The sequence below is a fragment of the Mustela erminea genome, chromosome 16 (genome assembly GCF_009829155.1).
Source record: "Mustela erminea isolate mMusErm1 chromosome 16, mMusErm1.Pri, whole genome shotgun sequence".
NCBI lineage: Eukaryota > Metazoa > Chordata > Mammalia > Carnivora > Mustelidae > Mustela > Mustela erminea.
Genome location: NC_045629.1, coordinates 57845330 through 57858541, shown reverse-complemented (window position 1 = coordinate 57858541; position 13212 = coordinate 57845330). Strand labels below are relative to the sequence as shown.

The 13212-nt window shown below is 33.5% G+C and overlaps 1 long non-coding RNA gene across 1 annotated transcript in view; it reads left to right on the top strand.

Annotated features, from left to right (window-relative positions):
• Nucleotides 1-13212, top strand: part of LOC116575359 — a 161133-nt gene that overhangs the window by 21586 nt on the left and 126335 nt on the right. Inside the window, exon 2 of the long non-coding RNA XR_004279730.1 lies at nt 12424-12485. This is a non-coding gene — a long non-coding RNA (uncharacterized LOC116575359). The remainder of the gene's footprint in view (nt 1-12423; nt 12486-13212) is intronic.

Here is a 13212-nt window from a genome sequence, read left to right as displayed (position 1 = left end):
AACATCATACTTGTGGCAACAACTGATGTGTGAAGATTAATAATGCTTGGTAATTTTTTATTGTATTGTAATAAGTAATTATGCAAAAGATAATTAAGATCATCAAATAACCCACAGCTTATATAAATTATTTTGTAGTGCAAGACACCTTAATACACATTTTTATTTGTGATATTTGCTGTTAAAAGGTGGAGGAGGGACAGTAAAGTATCTTCCAGACTGAAAAGGCACTTTGAGACAGAAAAATGAAACAAGCCATACCATAACATTTACACAGAGTTCAATTTAGGATAAATTACTGACAGGGAGATCTGGTGGATGGACTATTCAGGTGCTACACAGCTTTCTCCACCCATTCCAGACCTCAATCCACAGTGTTTATAGGAGGGAGTCATTGTGGTGATGTCAGAGAGTAGTTACCTAAAGTGGCACCTTCTGTGTGTCACTGTAGCGAGGATCAGAACAAGCTTTTCCACATCTTGGTCAGGGCATACATTGACCTACAAAGGGCCTGGAATATAAGCTCCAGAGAGGTCATTGTGCTGACATGAAAAAGATAGAGGACGAGAGATCAAGTCCATGTTTTCAGCATCCTACACTTGTCATAGAGAAATGGGAGAAAAATAATTATGATTGTTCCATTCACTTTAGGTAGTAAACCAGGTGGAGTCAGTGCCAGAAGGAAAGAAATTTATCCTGAGGTAGATTTGTGGAAACAGATGGAAATACATCTGGAAATGATGGAAATAATATAAATGCAACATACTTTGTATTTAACAGAGTACAGCTTGGAAGGAAGTAGACCTGCAATTGTAAGGACATGTCCATTTTATCCTTTCTTGTAGTTTTCAAATAGAGATCTTACCAGTTGTAGGTCTGGTCACATTTTGTTTGTTTATTTTTTTATGAATCAGTTTTGGTAGATTGTGTGTTTCTAGAAATTTATCCATTTCTTGAGATTATCCAATTTGTTGAGATAAAATTTTTCATAGCAGTCGTTTACAATCCTTTCTATTTACGTGGCATCAGTTTTACTGTCTCCTATTCATTTCTGATTTTATTTATTTGAATTGTCTTTTTTTTCTAGACTAGCTAATTTATTAATCTTATAAAAACAAATTATAGTTTTGTTGATTTTTCTATTTTTTTATTCTCTATTTCCTTTGTTTCTACAGTTATCTTTCTCATTTTCTTCATTCTATTAATTTTGTGCTTACTTTGTTCTTCCTTTTCTAGTTACTTTAGGACTAAAAATACTTTAGTAGTGGAGTGACTTTTCCTCCACAAATTTTCCTATAGGATTCTGTGTAGCTGGTTTTGCTTTCCCCTTCTGTGGAGTCTCTTGTGATGTTAAGTTGGGCAAGAACATCTTATTCTTTTGCCTACTTTATATGAGACTCTAAGATGAAATACCAGTGTTAATAGTTTATTCTTTAGGTGTGCCTGGGTGACTCAGTCAGTTAAGCATCTGTCTTTGGCTCAGTTCATGATCCCAGGGTCCTGGGATCAGTCCCACATCCCACAACAGGCCCCTGGAGAGCCTGCTTCTCCCTCTCCTGCTCCCACTGCTTGTGCTCTTTCTCAAAAAACAGTTTATTCCTTAGCCATGTGACAACAAAAATTTAACTGAGCCAAGTAGAATTTTGAGCCCACAATTTGTAATTATCTTCATGTTCTAATAAACAATAGTTTTTAAATTTAGATTTTGGAAAACAAGGCCTAAACAAGGCCTATTAAGTTGGAAGCTTTCTGTCATTCTTTAAACCAAGATTTAATAAAATATTTTTATCATTTGAGTTATAACTACAATTTAGAAAATCACTTTTATTTAAACTTTGTAATGGGCCCCTATGAAAGGCTGAAAAATGCTGCTCTGGTAAAGAAAAAGAATGATTTCCTCTCTAATTTTGTGTCCTTATCTTAAAAATTGCACATTCATGTTTCATTCTTTGCTTCTTTAAAGACATGTATTTAATTCCATTTTAATTTTTATCTAAATACTTGGTGTCTACTCTAACTCCTTCACACTGTGTCTCTAAGTGCATGTCGTCATGAGTGTTGGTGATAGAATTTGGAATCAAGTCCATGTATTTAGGCACTTAATGGGTAAACAGAAATGTCTCTTCACTTGAAAACAGACCCTTTTTCATAACCTCATAAATGCTTGTGAATTTTATGGATGTAATTGTGTCTGTTTAGTTTGACAGATGATTTATTGAAATGAGACATGTAGAAAAAAAGAAATTAACAATGGCATGCATCAGTGAAATATGATGACCTTGATTAAATATGACAGGCATCTTAAGGAATATATGCATGGATCATAGGTCATTTCTAATGTTTTCCAAACTGCTGCTAAATTTGTATGGTGCTCCATTAATTTTAACAGAAGTGATGTGCTTACAAATGTGAAATGGGAGATCTCCAAATGTGTTACACAAGTCAAGGATTGTCTAAGCTGCCACTCTATTGAAAATATAGTATGCTGTTTGTGCAAACCTGCCCTCTTAACCAAAAATAAACTGAAGAAAATGTAATTATTTTTACTTTCCTAATTATTATACTGTTTTCTCTTTTACACATGCATTTGTTTTTGAGATTATTATATATTTTAAAAATATATAGAGCATGAGAGACACCTACTGGTTTTGTAAACTATTGAATATTTTAAGCCTCTATTAAAATTCTGTCCTATTGGCAGCTTTTTGAAATGCTTCAATTCATGTTTTCATTTGCCATGCATTTAAAAAATATTTTAATAGAGTATTTTTAGAGCAGTTTTAGGTTCACAACAAAATTGAGTAGAAAATTCTATTCCCCGTACACCTGCCACACCCCTCTCCCACAGTTTTCTATAGACATCCCTTCCTCTGCTCCCCAAAAAACTGGTACATTTGGTACAAGTGACTAACTTATATGGACACATCATTATCACAGAAAGTCCATACTTTACATATGGTTCACTCCTGGTGTTGTTCATTCCATGGGTTCATTCCATGGGGTTTGACAAATTTATAATGGCATGTGTCCACCATTATACATAAAGAGTAATTTAACTGCTATAACAATCTTTGTGCTGTGTCCTTTCCTCCCCCTGGCAACCACTGATTTTTTTACTATCTTTATAGCTTTACCTTTTCCAGAATATCATATAGTTGGAATCATACAGTATGTAGACTTTTGAGATTGACTTGGTAGGTATTTTTTACATATAAGATGGAATATAATACTCTACTTGGTGACTATGTACCTCGCATAGTTGAGGTATAGTTTCCTATCAGCCCCTCCACCACCGCCACCACCATGTGTTTGTAGTGTTTAAGTTATTGTTACAGGGTTCCCCTCCAGGCTTACAAAAGTATTGATGTAACTTTAGGTTTAATTTTTTCTACCAGGTTATACCAAAATTATCAACAGTATGAGATGGAGCTGGTGTTTCAGATATTAGTAATTTAAGAAACAAAATGCAATCAAATAAAAATATCTACACCTGTAGAATAAATTTTTAAATTGTAATTATTTTAGTAATAACTTTAATCTCAGTCTACCTCAGCAGGATGAATAAATGAAAATCATTTGGCTTAAATTATGTCTCCTGCTCTTGGCCAGTGTTATCCTTTCTCTGTACTCGTCTGCCCTTTGCTTCTCCTATATTCAAAGCAAGGTGTTCATTTTGTTTTTCAAGATTAATCTGTGTTTTCCGTATTATTCCTTGTCACCTAAATAGTTAATAGGATTTTGCTCTATATTTACTTCAATACACTAGTAGTAACTGTCTGAAGTATTATATTGAGAAGAACTCTGTATTTGTATAATAAAAATAGCTGCTCAACCAACTTCCAAATATGTGATGTCTCCACAACAAGTAGAAGATTCTTCCTAATTAACCCACAGCTCTAAACATGAATTTTACATCTTATCATTTATTCATAGTCCATTGTAATTCATTCTAATGGATCCATCATATTAACATTAGGCTTTCAAAGAAACTCAAACCACCAAATGGGAAAGAATATGGAGGAGAGCATGTAGGAGAGTTTTATGGGCCAGTTCTGGAAGGGATCATATCATTTCTCATAATCCATCATTGCTAGATCTCAAACCAACAGAATTCCAAAGGAGGCCTGGAAAAGGAGCACTAAGGAAAAATAGAAGAGAAGTCTGGTTACCAATTAGCTGTCACTGATAGATTAAATCTAACCCGTGCTGGAAACTTTTGTGATGTATTAGTAGAGGACCATATGGCCTGGGTGGCCTGGACAATCTGGGGTCATGTCTATCACAATAAAGAATCCCAGTTGCATTCTGAAAAGTTTCCCTAGTATATAATAAAACTGTAGTGATTTTTGTAAAAAGATTCTATTTATTTATTTGATAGAGAAGTCACAAGTAGGCAGAGAGGCAGACTGGGCGGGGAGGGGGAGCAGGCTCCCTGTAAAGCAGAGAGCCCAATGAGGGGCTGGATCCCAGGACCCTGAGACAATGACCTGAGCCGAGGGCAGAAGCTTAACCCACTGAGCCACCCAGGCACCCCAAAACTGTAGTGATTCTTATGTATTACATACATGCTTTATGGGAAACGTCTGTCCAAAGCCTTTCCTGAGGCTTTAAATACTCAACACTACTCTTTCTTAACTCATATTTTAGACACGTGTCTCCTCCTTCTTTCCTTCTCGACTACCACATTTCAGTAGACTTTTGTCTTGTTCTAAGTACAGTATTTTTTTTTACCCCCATCAGGCTACCATCCAGACTCTCTTATTGCCAGATATTTCATGTTTGTTGGTGGTAAATGCTATTTTTTACTTCTTTGTAATTACTTTGTCTTTAACTTCTTTACAAATGGAATCTCTGGCCACCATCATGTGGAATGCTGCTTTAAATGAACATCATGATTTCCAAAGTCAATCTACATAGCATTTGGCATTATTGATTTTTTTGCCTCTACTTTGAAATCCCCTTCTTTCTATGATTGTAAACTGTTTTGGCTCTGTACCTACTTTTCTACTTCCATCTTTCTTTGCTTTTTAAATTCTGCTTTTTGTTACTATTCCTTTGAGTGGGTGCTTCCTCAAATTTAGCCATATCTCTTTTTTGGTTAAAAATGTATTGTTCTTCTGAGGAGCTATTATAGAAGAAATGTCATCAGTTCTTTGGTTTTTGCTATTATATGGAATTTCTGAAATCCAACAACCCCTTGTGCATAGGTCTTTGGCTTTTCTCCTTAAAAACAGTGACAGCGATGAGTAGTTACCAGTTGATTATACAATCAGAGGCCAAAATGAAACAAATCAACAGACTTCTGAGGAAAAATAAAACAAAAAAGCAATATAAACAAAAAAATTCTCAATAAATAGGATGCTAACGGGCACCTGGGTGGCTCAGTGGGTTAAAGCTCAGGTCATGATCCCAGAGTCCTGGGATCGAGCCCCTCATCGGGCTCTCTACTCGGCAGGAAGCCTGCTTCCTCCTTCTCTCTGCCTGCCTCTCTGCCTACCTGTGATCTCTGTTTGTCAAATAAATAAATAAAATCTGAAATAAATAAATAGGATGCTAAGATTTAAAAATGAGTATAATTAATAAAACCAAGGAAATAAGGGGATATCTTATTCTAGAAACAAGAAGAGTCACCTTTTTAAAAAAGCTAAGAATGTGAGTGTTGCTTGCCTGATCATCACCCATACTTGCTCTGCTGTTTTATCTTCTCACAGAGAAACACATTTGTTCAGTTATTTCTCCATGTGACTGTGGGGAAGACAAACCCGTTCTTTTTTCTAGGATGAGCCTTGCATTCATCTATACTAATTATTTCATCCTATATTTTAGCAAGGTGTCTTCACTTTGCAATCAGGTTTAGTGGGGGGCTTTATAGTTCATGCTCCAGGATTATTTGGGTGACTTTTTTTTTTTGCTTTTGTTTTGCCAATTTGTTTTCATCTCTCATTCTTTCTGAACTTGAAATGAAAGTATTTAGCCTCAAAGTGGACTGGCTGCCATTTTAAAACTATGAGGAAAAACAGGCTTAAAAGCATGCAGACACCAAAGACAGACAAAAAAGCAAAACAATGTGACAAATGGGAGCTAGGAGACATAAATGAGCCAATTTCTATTTCTCTAAGCTGAAAGTATCTTACCTGGTACAGAAATGGAAACTGTTAGGATAGATCTTAGATATAATGGATACAAATGAAAAGCTAGCTATTGAAGCAGAAGGTAGAGCACAGGAGTTCTCCCAGAACATAAAAATATAGAAAGATTTGGGAAAGGTTTATGTAGTTAATGTTAAATTGTAAAAATGTAAGTTTTATATAATATTTTCTTATGTTAATGAGAATTCAAGAAGAGAAAGTTTGAGCATTTGTGCTGCCATATTGGTCTTATAATATTGAACTATATTTTGTAAACAAACATGTTTTGGAAACATGTTAACATGAACATATAAAAGGTCCAAATTCCATAAAAACACGGTTGGGGAAGACAAGTAAACAAACTTTAATTTCCTTGAAGGGTCTTGGTCTTTTCATTTTATGCCTCATATTGAGTTAGCTTTATTTATTTTCCTTTCTGAGAAAAATAGAGTTCTTTGAGTTTTGAATATAATTATCATAGATTTGAGTAAATATTCAATTTCATCTTTGTTGGGAATTATAAGACATAAGTTCATTCCTAACAGTGTATACTTGAATACTTATATTTTTCTATTTAGCTTTAAAAAATCATGTTTTTCAGATTGATCTTTATAAAGAAAAAGATGTTTGAAAAATTCTATTTCCTAATTTAGATATATTTATTAGGACTTTCAATTTTTTTCCAGACATTTTGTAAATTTGTTTCATGGATATTCTTGCTGTCTTCATTGGGACATCAATTTCCCTTTTATTTATCTTTCTCTCTCTCTTTATATATGTATAAAAGTTAATAAAATTCATGTATAATACTTAATGTATATGATATTCTTAATATATTCATATATATGCTTAATTTTAGTTATTGAATCTGAATAGAGTTGAGTTTTGTAACTTCATAATTGCTTAGTATTTTTCTTTATTATATATGCCAATAATAGGATTATATTTCAAGATCAATAAATATGTTGGTAGCCTCAATTTAAAAGTATTTTAAAAATAAATGCTCTTAAAAAAAATAAATGCTCTTAAATATACTTTCGGTTATTTGGTAATAAATATTTCTTATACATTTTTATGTTTTACTTTTTATTAAGCACAAAACTTGTTAGGTTTTTGTGTTCATGTTTAAATTGAACTATGTAAAGTTTATCTTGGGGGAGTTTTATTAGTCAATGGTGCTGTATTCACTTGTGCAGTGCAATTTGTACTAGTTTAGATATGAGTTGCAGTTTTGCAATGTATAAAAATGTATTATAATTACTAATGAGCACACCCACATACACCCTTGCACCCCCACCACGCACAGACACAAATACACACTAACAAATTCTCACAGGCTTGTAGATAGATTAATGGAATTATTGAATAATTGATTTACTAAATTAATAAAGCAATAATTTGGTGATTAGTAACAAAAATCAATTTATGTATTACACTTACTGATGTCTGAATATATGGCATTTACTTGATCAATAATATTTTCGTTTTGATATTGCATAATTCAAACTTTTGTTTCATTTCCTAAAAGTAATTTATATATGAAAATCTCCAAATGATGTTTTTCTTATAAAATTTATTCCATTGGCCTATCATATTTTCTGCTTAACATTATTTCCATAAATCTATTTATTTGGGAGACCAAGAGCAAAATCCTATTTCTTTCTTACTCAGTCATATGGCTGATATTTAATTAAAAACAAAAACTGATTATAAACTAATGATTCAGAACATCCCCCTAGGGGATCAGAGAGGAAAAGCTGACATAATATGACAGATGCTTTCTTTCAACCACGAGTTATAGGAAACACATTCTAAATATGAAAGTCAATTTATTTTCAGAAAATATATTACTGGTGCAGTAAAAACAAAATTAAACAAATAATCTTTGAAAGAGGGAGACATCAGGGTTATGAATAGTAAATCACTGATGTCTGACCTGGAAAAAAAATAAAGGAATAGTATGCTTCATCAATTGTTCATTCTGTCTGAGAGTGAGTTACAACAGGAGAAAATCAGACTTCTATGCTATGGATGCTGATGCATTTTTAGAAGCCAAAAGGTACATAGCAGCCCCAGTTAACAGAGATTCTTACCGCTTTCTGTCTATACAGTGTATTTCAATTAAGTATGATACTTGTGACTTAGTAAGGCAGTTGAAAAGAAAAAAAAGTGTCATTTACATTTCATATCAGAATTCTCTTTGTAATATTATTCACATCGAATGTACGTGTATGTCAGAATGCAAAAATGAGGGAAAACTTAGAAAATAAAGACTTTATTACTAGCAAATATTAGAATGTTGGACTTTAGGAGGCATTACACTTTTAAAAAAGTTGCATAGTAAAGATATTTGCATAGTGGACAGAAAAGTATTAACATCTATCTAAAATTTGGCATGCAAAAAACCTACTTACTAACAAAGGAGGAGATGATGGAGATCAATGGAGATTAAGCAAAGTATATTATATGTCAGAATGAGTCTTGAATCTGTGCTTTATTGTTCAACTAGATAAAATTTCTAGAAGATGTAATTTATAGAAAGAGAATGTGTCCAACACCATTGTTTGTTTTTGGTTTTGTTTTGTCTTCCTGCAAGAGATGGTCAAGTACCAGGATTGGGGCTGATAGGAGTTCTGTTATACAATTTCTGGGATGTATTATAATTTTAATAATATAGTCATGCCTTTTAATAATATAGTCATACCATTTTCTTTCCTTTCTTCCTGTTGGAATGCAGATTATAGTAGAGGTATAGGATTCATATTGAGGTCGCAAATAATAAAACGCAGAAAAGGGAAGAGAGTCATGCAGATACAGGCCCTGATGTAGTTGATCCACAGACCTGACAGTCCTAATAAGGCTTGTCATCTTCCAGAGTCTCATCCATTACTATTAGTGGCATTCCATTATCTTGAGACTAAGTCATACAGGATAATCAGTACAAGGCTTATTTTTTCTTATGACTCAGTTGCACTAGTTGTAAGTGGATAGTATAAAGCAGAATTCTTCAAAGGTAGTATAAGGAGATGTTGTAAGGAGATAATTGAAGGAGAAATTTACTAAGCAATATTAGGGACAAAATGTCTGTGAAGCAGAAAGCCAGGCAGAGATACGAGTATAATAAAAAATAAGCACCTTATACTGGAGTCTAACTGAACCCATTTGTTTGCTGGACTCAGAGTAAAGCTACTGACAGATTTGGTATGCAGCAAAGAAAGGGTTTATTTGATTGGCAGCCAAACAAGGAAGTGGGAGGACAAGCCTCAAATCTGCCTCCTGAAGGGCAGAAGGGTATGAGAGTCAGGGTTATTTCAAGGCAAATTAAAAAGGGTCTGGATATAGAAAAGACAAGCTACTGTCACTCAAAATCAGATAAAAGAAGTTACTAAATAGGGGAGGGTTGAAGTCATTATGTTGTGGTTAAAGGGAAGGTCTGTGTCATGACAGGTTTTGGCCAGCTTCTAGGTAAAGCCTTGAGTCCCCATAAAATAACTAAATCAGCATTTTGTTGTCATGGTGCCAGGCAAGAATGTTCTCTACAAAAACATGGTAACAAGCTACATTCTGAGAAGGAGAGTTGTATTTATTGGTCCTGTTAACTCTTTGGTTGCCAGTTTCAGAAGTATATATGTTGAATTCTCACACTTGCCACCACTCAGCACTAGCTTAACAACTCATAAAAAATGCACTATGCAGGGTACCTAGCTGGCTCAGTCCACAGATGTGGCTCTCAGTCTTGGGGTTGTGAGTTCAATCCCATGTTGGATACTTTTTTAAGCTTACTTAAAAAAAAAAAAAAAAAAAAAAAAAAAAAAAAAAAAGCAGTGTGGGCACAGATGGCCCTTACACCTAGATGCCAGAAGTTTTTTTCTCTACAAAGGAAAGCAAAAGCAAGTTTGTTTTATCAGATTTAAAATGAAAGTTCATTTATTTCCATTGTTGAAGATGACCTTAGGTTTGGAGATAGAGCAAATTTACTGTTATTGTTGGTATTATTTTCCAACTAGATCATTCATTTCTTTATACCTGCATTCAACACAGATGCATTTAGCAGGCAGGTATTTATTTGGTGGTATGACTAATGAATAAACAACTGTGGTGCTAACTGAACAGACTAATTCATCAGTGCATAAGAGTTATTATCTAAGATACCCAGAAACACATTAGACATTGCTTCTTTTTTTAAATTATTTTTATTAACATATAATGTGTTATTTGCCCCAGGGGTACAGGTCTGTGAATCATCAGGCTTACACATTTCACAGCACTCAACCATAGCACATACCCTCCCCAGTGTCTATAACCCAACCACCCTATCCCTCCCCCCTCCCCCCGCAGCAACCCTCAGTTTGATTTGTGAGAGTAAGAGTCTCTTATGGCTTTATACCTTTGCTTCTTAAACATAATTGCATACAGACCAACTAGAGGTCAGTTAAATTATAAGTCTGGAGTGGGCCCTGAGATCTTGCATTTCTAGGAAGAATCCAGTTGGCACAGATGCTGCTGGGTTAGAGAACCCATTTTGGTTTTTAATTTTTTTCTTTAAAAAAATTCCGGTCTAAATAACATATAATGAATCTTATATTAGTTTCAGGTGTAACTTGAGGTCCGTAGTATTATTGATATTTTGACTTAATTCATAGTTTTGGTAAGGTAAGGACTTGAGAAATCCTATGTATTTTTTTTTTTTTTATTTCCAGCATAACAGTATTCATTATTTTTGCACCACACCCCGTGCTCCATGCAATCCGTGCCCTCTATAATACCCACCACCTGGTACCCCAACCTCCCACCCCCCCGTGAATATTTTAAGTTATTATAAGTATCAAATACAGGAAATTCCCAACATGTATCAAAAAATACATAGGAGAAATCCTATGTATTTTTTGATACATGTTGGGAATTTCCTGTATTTGATACTTATAATAACTTAAAATATTCTATAACACTGAGTTCTGCTTTCCTTTCAGAATTATTTATATAAAATTATCCTTCTCAATTCACTTTAGGTTGAGAAGGTGGAATTAAAAATTTTTCTTTATTCTGGTCCTGTTCTGTGGTCTACTAATCTATAACTTATCAGTCTATCTGGAAAATAATATTATACTGCTTCCTATATATTAAGTTTCTTGCAGCATTATTTTCAATTCTTGTGCTATTTTTGTCATGTAGTTTACCTTTACATATACTATGAGCCTAAAATAAATTGCTGTTTTCTCCTTAGTTAACTTTTTTAAAGCTATTAAAAATATAGATTTAAAGAAAAAATTGTTTTACCTCAATTTAATTCATTCCAGCGCATTCTATTTCTTTGTGTTAACCCGGATGTTCTGACAGTAAATGCTTTCATTTTGTTAATGTTAAAGTTTTTTATTTCTCCATTCTCCATAGTCTTTCTGGTTTACATTTAAGCACCCATGTGCTTAAGAGGAATAAAATTACATATTTTCTTTGGGTGAAGACAAATCTAGAAGTCTTCAGAGTGTAGCAACCCCTGATTTTGATTTTATCTGTCTGAAGGTAGGTGGAATAGCGGATGGAAGTCTTAAAGTCTAGACTAAGTATAAAAGTAGAAAATTTGGATTTTTTTTTGAGGTAGCAAATAAATAAATAAGTAAATGAAGACTACTTCAAAAGTGGGGGACACAAGAATTTTTTAAGTCTATAAATTGTCTTTAAGTGTGGAAGCAAATTTGGAAGTGAATTGTTTAATAATAACTTAATAATAACACAATAAAATCATGTTGTAGATCCCATAGTAAACATATTTTGAGCACTTGCTATTGAGATTGTGTGAATATTTGTACACCAATAGAAACACAGTATGAAATGTTGCTTTGCATTAAGGCAAGCTATATACAGTTACATTAAGTTTGGCAATTAAAAAGATGGACCTTTTGCTTCGTATTGTCTCAGGATTTAGCAAGACTTGACGCTGTATATCTAAATCACGTAAAACTTGGACCATGAAAATGGGACAAAAACATAAAAAAGAAGATGCTGGGAGAGTCAGGAATTCCAATAACAATTAATTAACACATACAGAAACAGCAACATGTAATTAACTATTCTTAATAATCAGAGAAAATTAAGGAACCAAATATGAGGTCATAGTTACATTCAGGAAGGAATACATAAATTTGGAATATAAATTGGTCCTTATGAAATGAATGTACAAATACTAACATTATTTAGGAGAACTAGAAGAAATGATAAATATAGAGAAGTTACCATTTATTGAGTTCAGAGTATGAGCCTGGCAATGTACTTAACATATATTATCTCTAATTTTCAGAAGACCCTATGTCACAGCTATGGGGAAAATCAAAGCAGAATTGTGTACAACAGAAAATCAAGGTAATACAAATATATGGTTATTGTGAATTCTATTTTGCTTCTCTTTTCAATAGGAAGTCCTAGATATATTTAGTTTCCTGGATTTGCTACCATTAAAGGGATTTTAAAGATACAATTCCATGAAGTTCAGATAAAATATTAAGAATCTATGAGCATGTCCGATTTGGCAACAATAATAGTACTAATAAAAATAATACTGGTAATAATATTTCACATTTATTGACAGCTTACTGTTTTTCAAGTAGTGGTCTACACTTTTTAGATACTGTTATTTCATTTAATGCTCAACAAAACTCTGAGACTGAATGTAACAATCTTTATCTTAGAAAAGGAGGACAGGAAAATTTATAGGAGAGAGCGGGACACTATATGATTAACACAGGCTTGTTCCCTGGAGATTAATTCTATAAATTTAAACAAGAGAAAGGGATAAAAGGAAGGCAATTTCTGTTTTACATCGTGCTTTATTGTATGACAGCCTTTGCAAGCTTGCTAGTTTGTAAAATGCTTACTGGAATTGGACAAGGCCCACCAATCAGAATAATATACAGAATATTTGCCAAAATAATATTAGTAAAATCTATATTTGGACAGCATTACTGCCCATAATCTCAGAGATTAAGAGAAGTAAAAGTCACCCCATGAAGAGTTGAATCTGTGACCAGGTCATGCCCAGGAAAATAGACCAAAAGTGAATTATCTTACAAACCTAAGTTTGAAGCCAGTG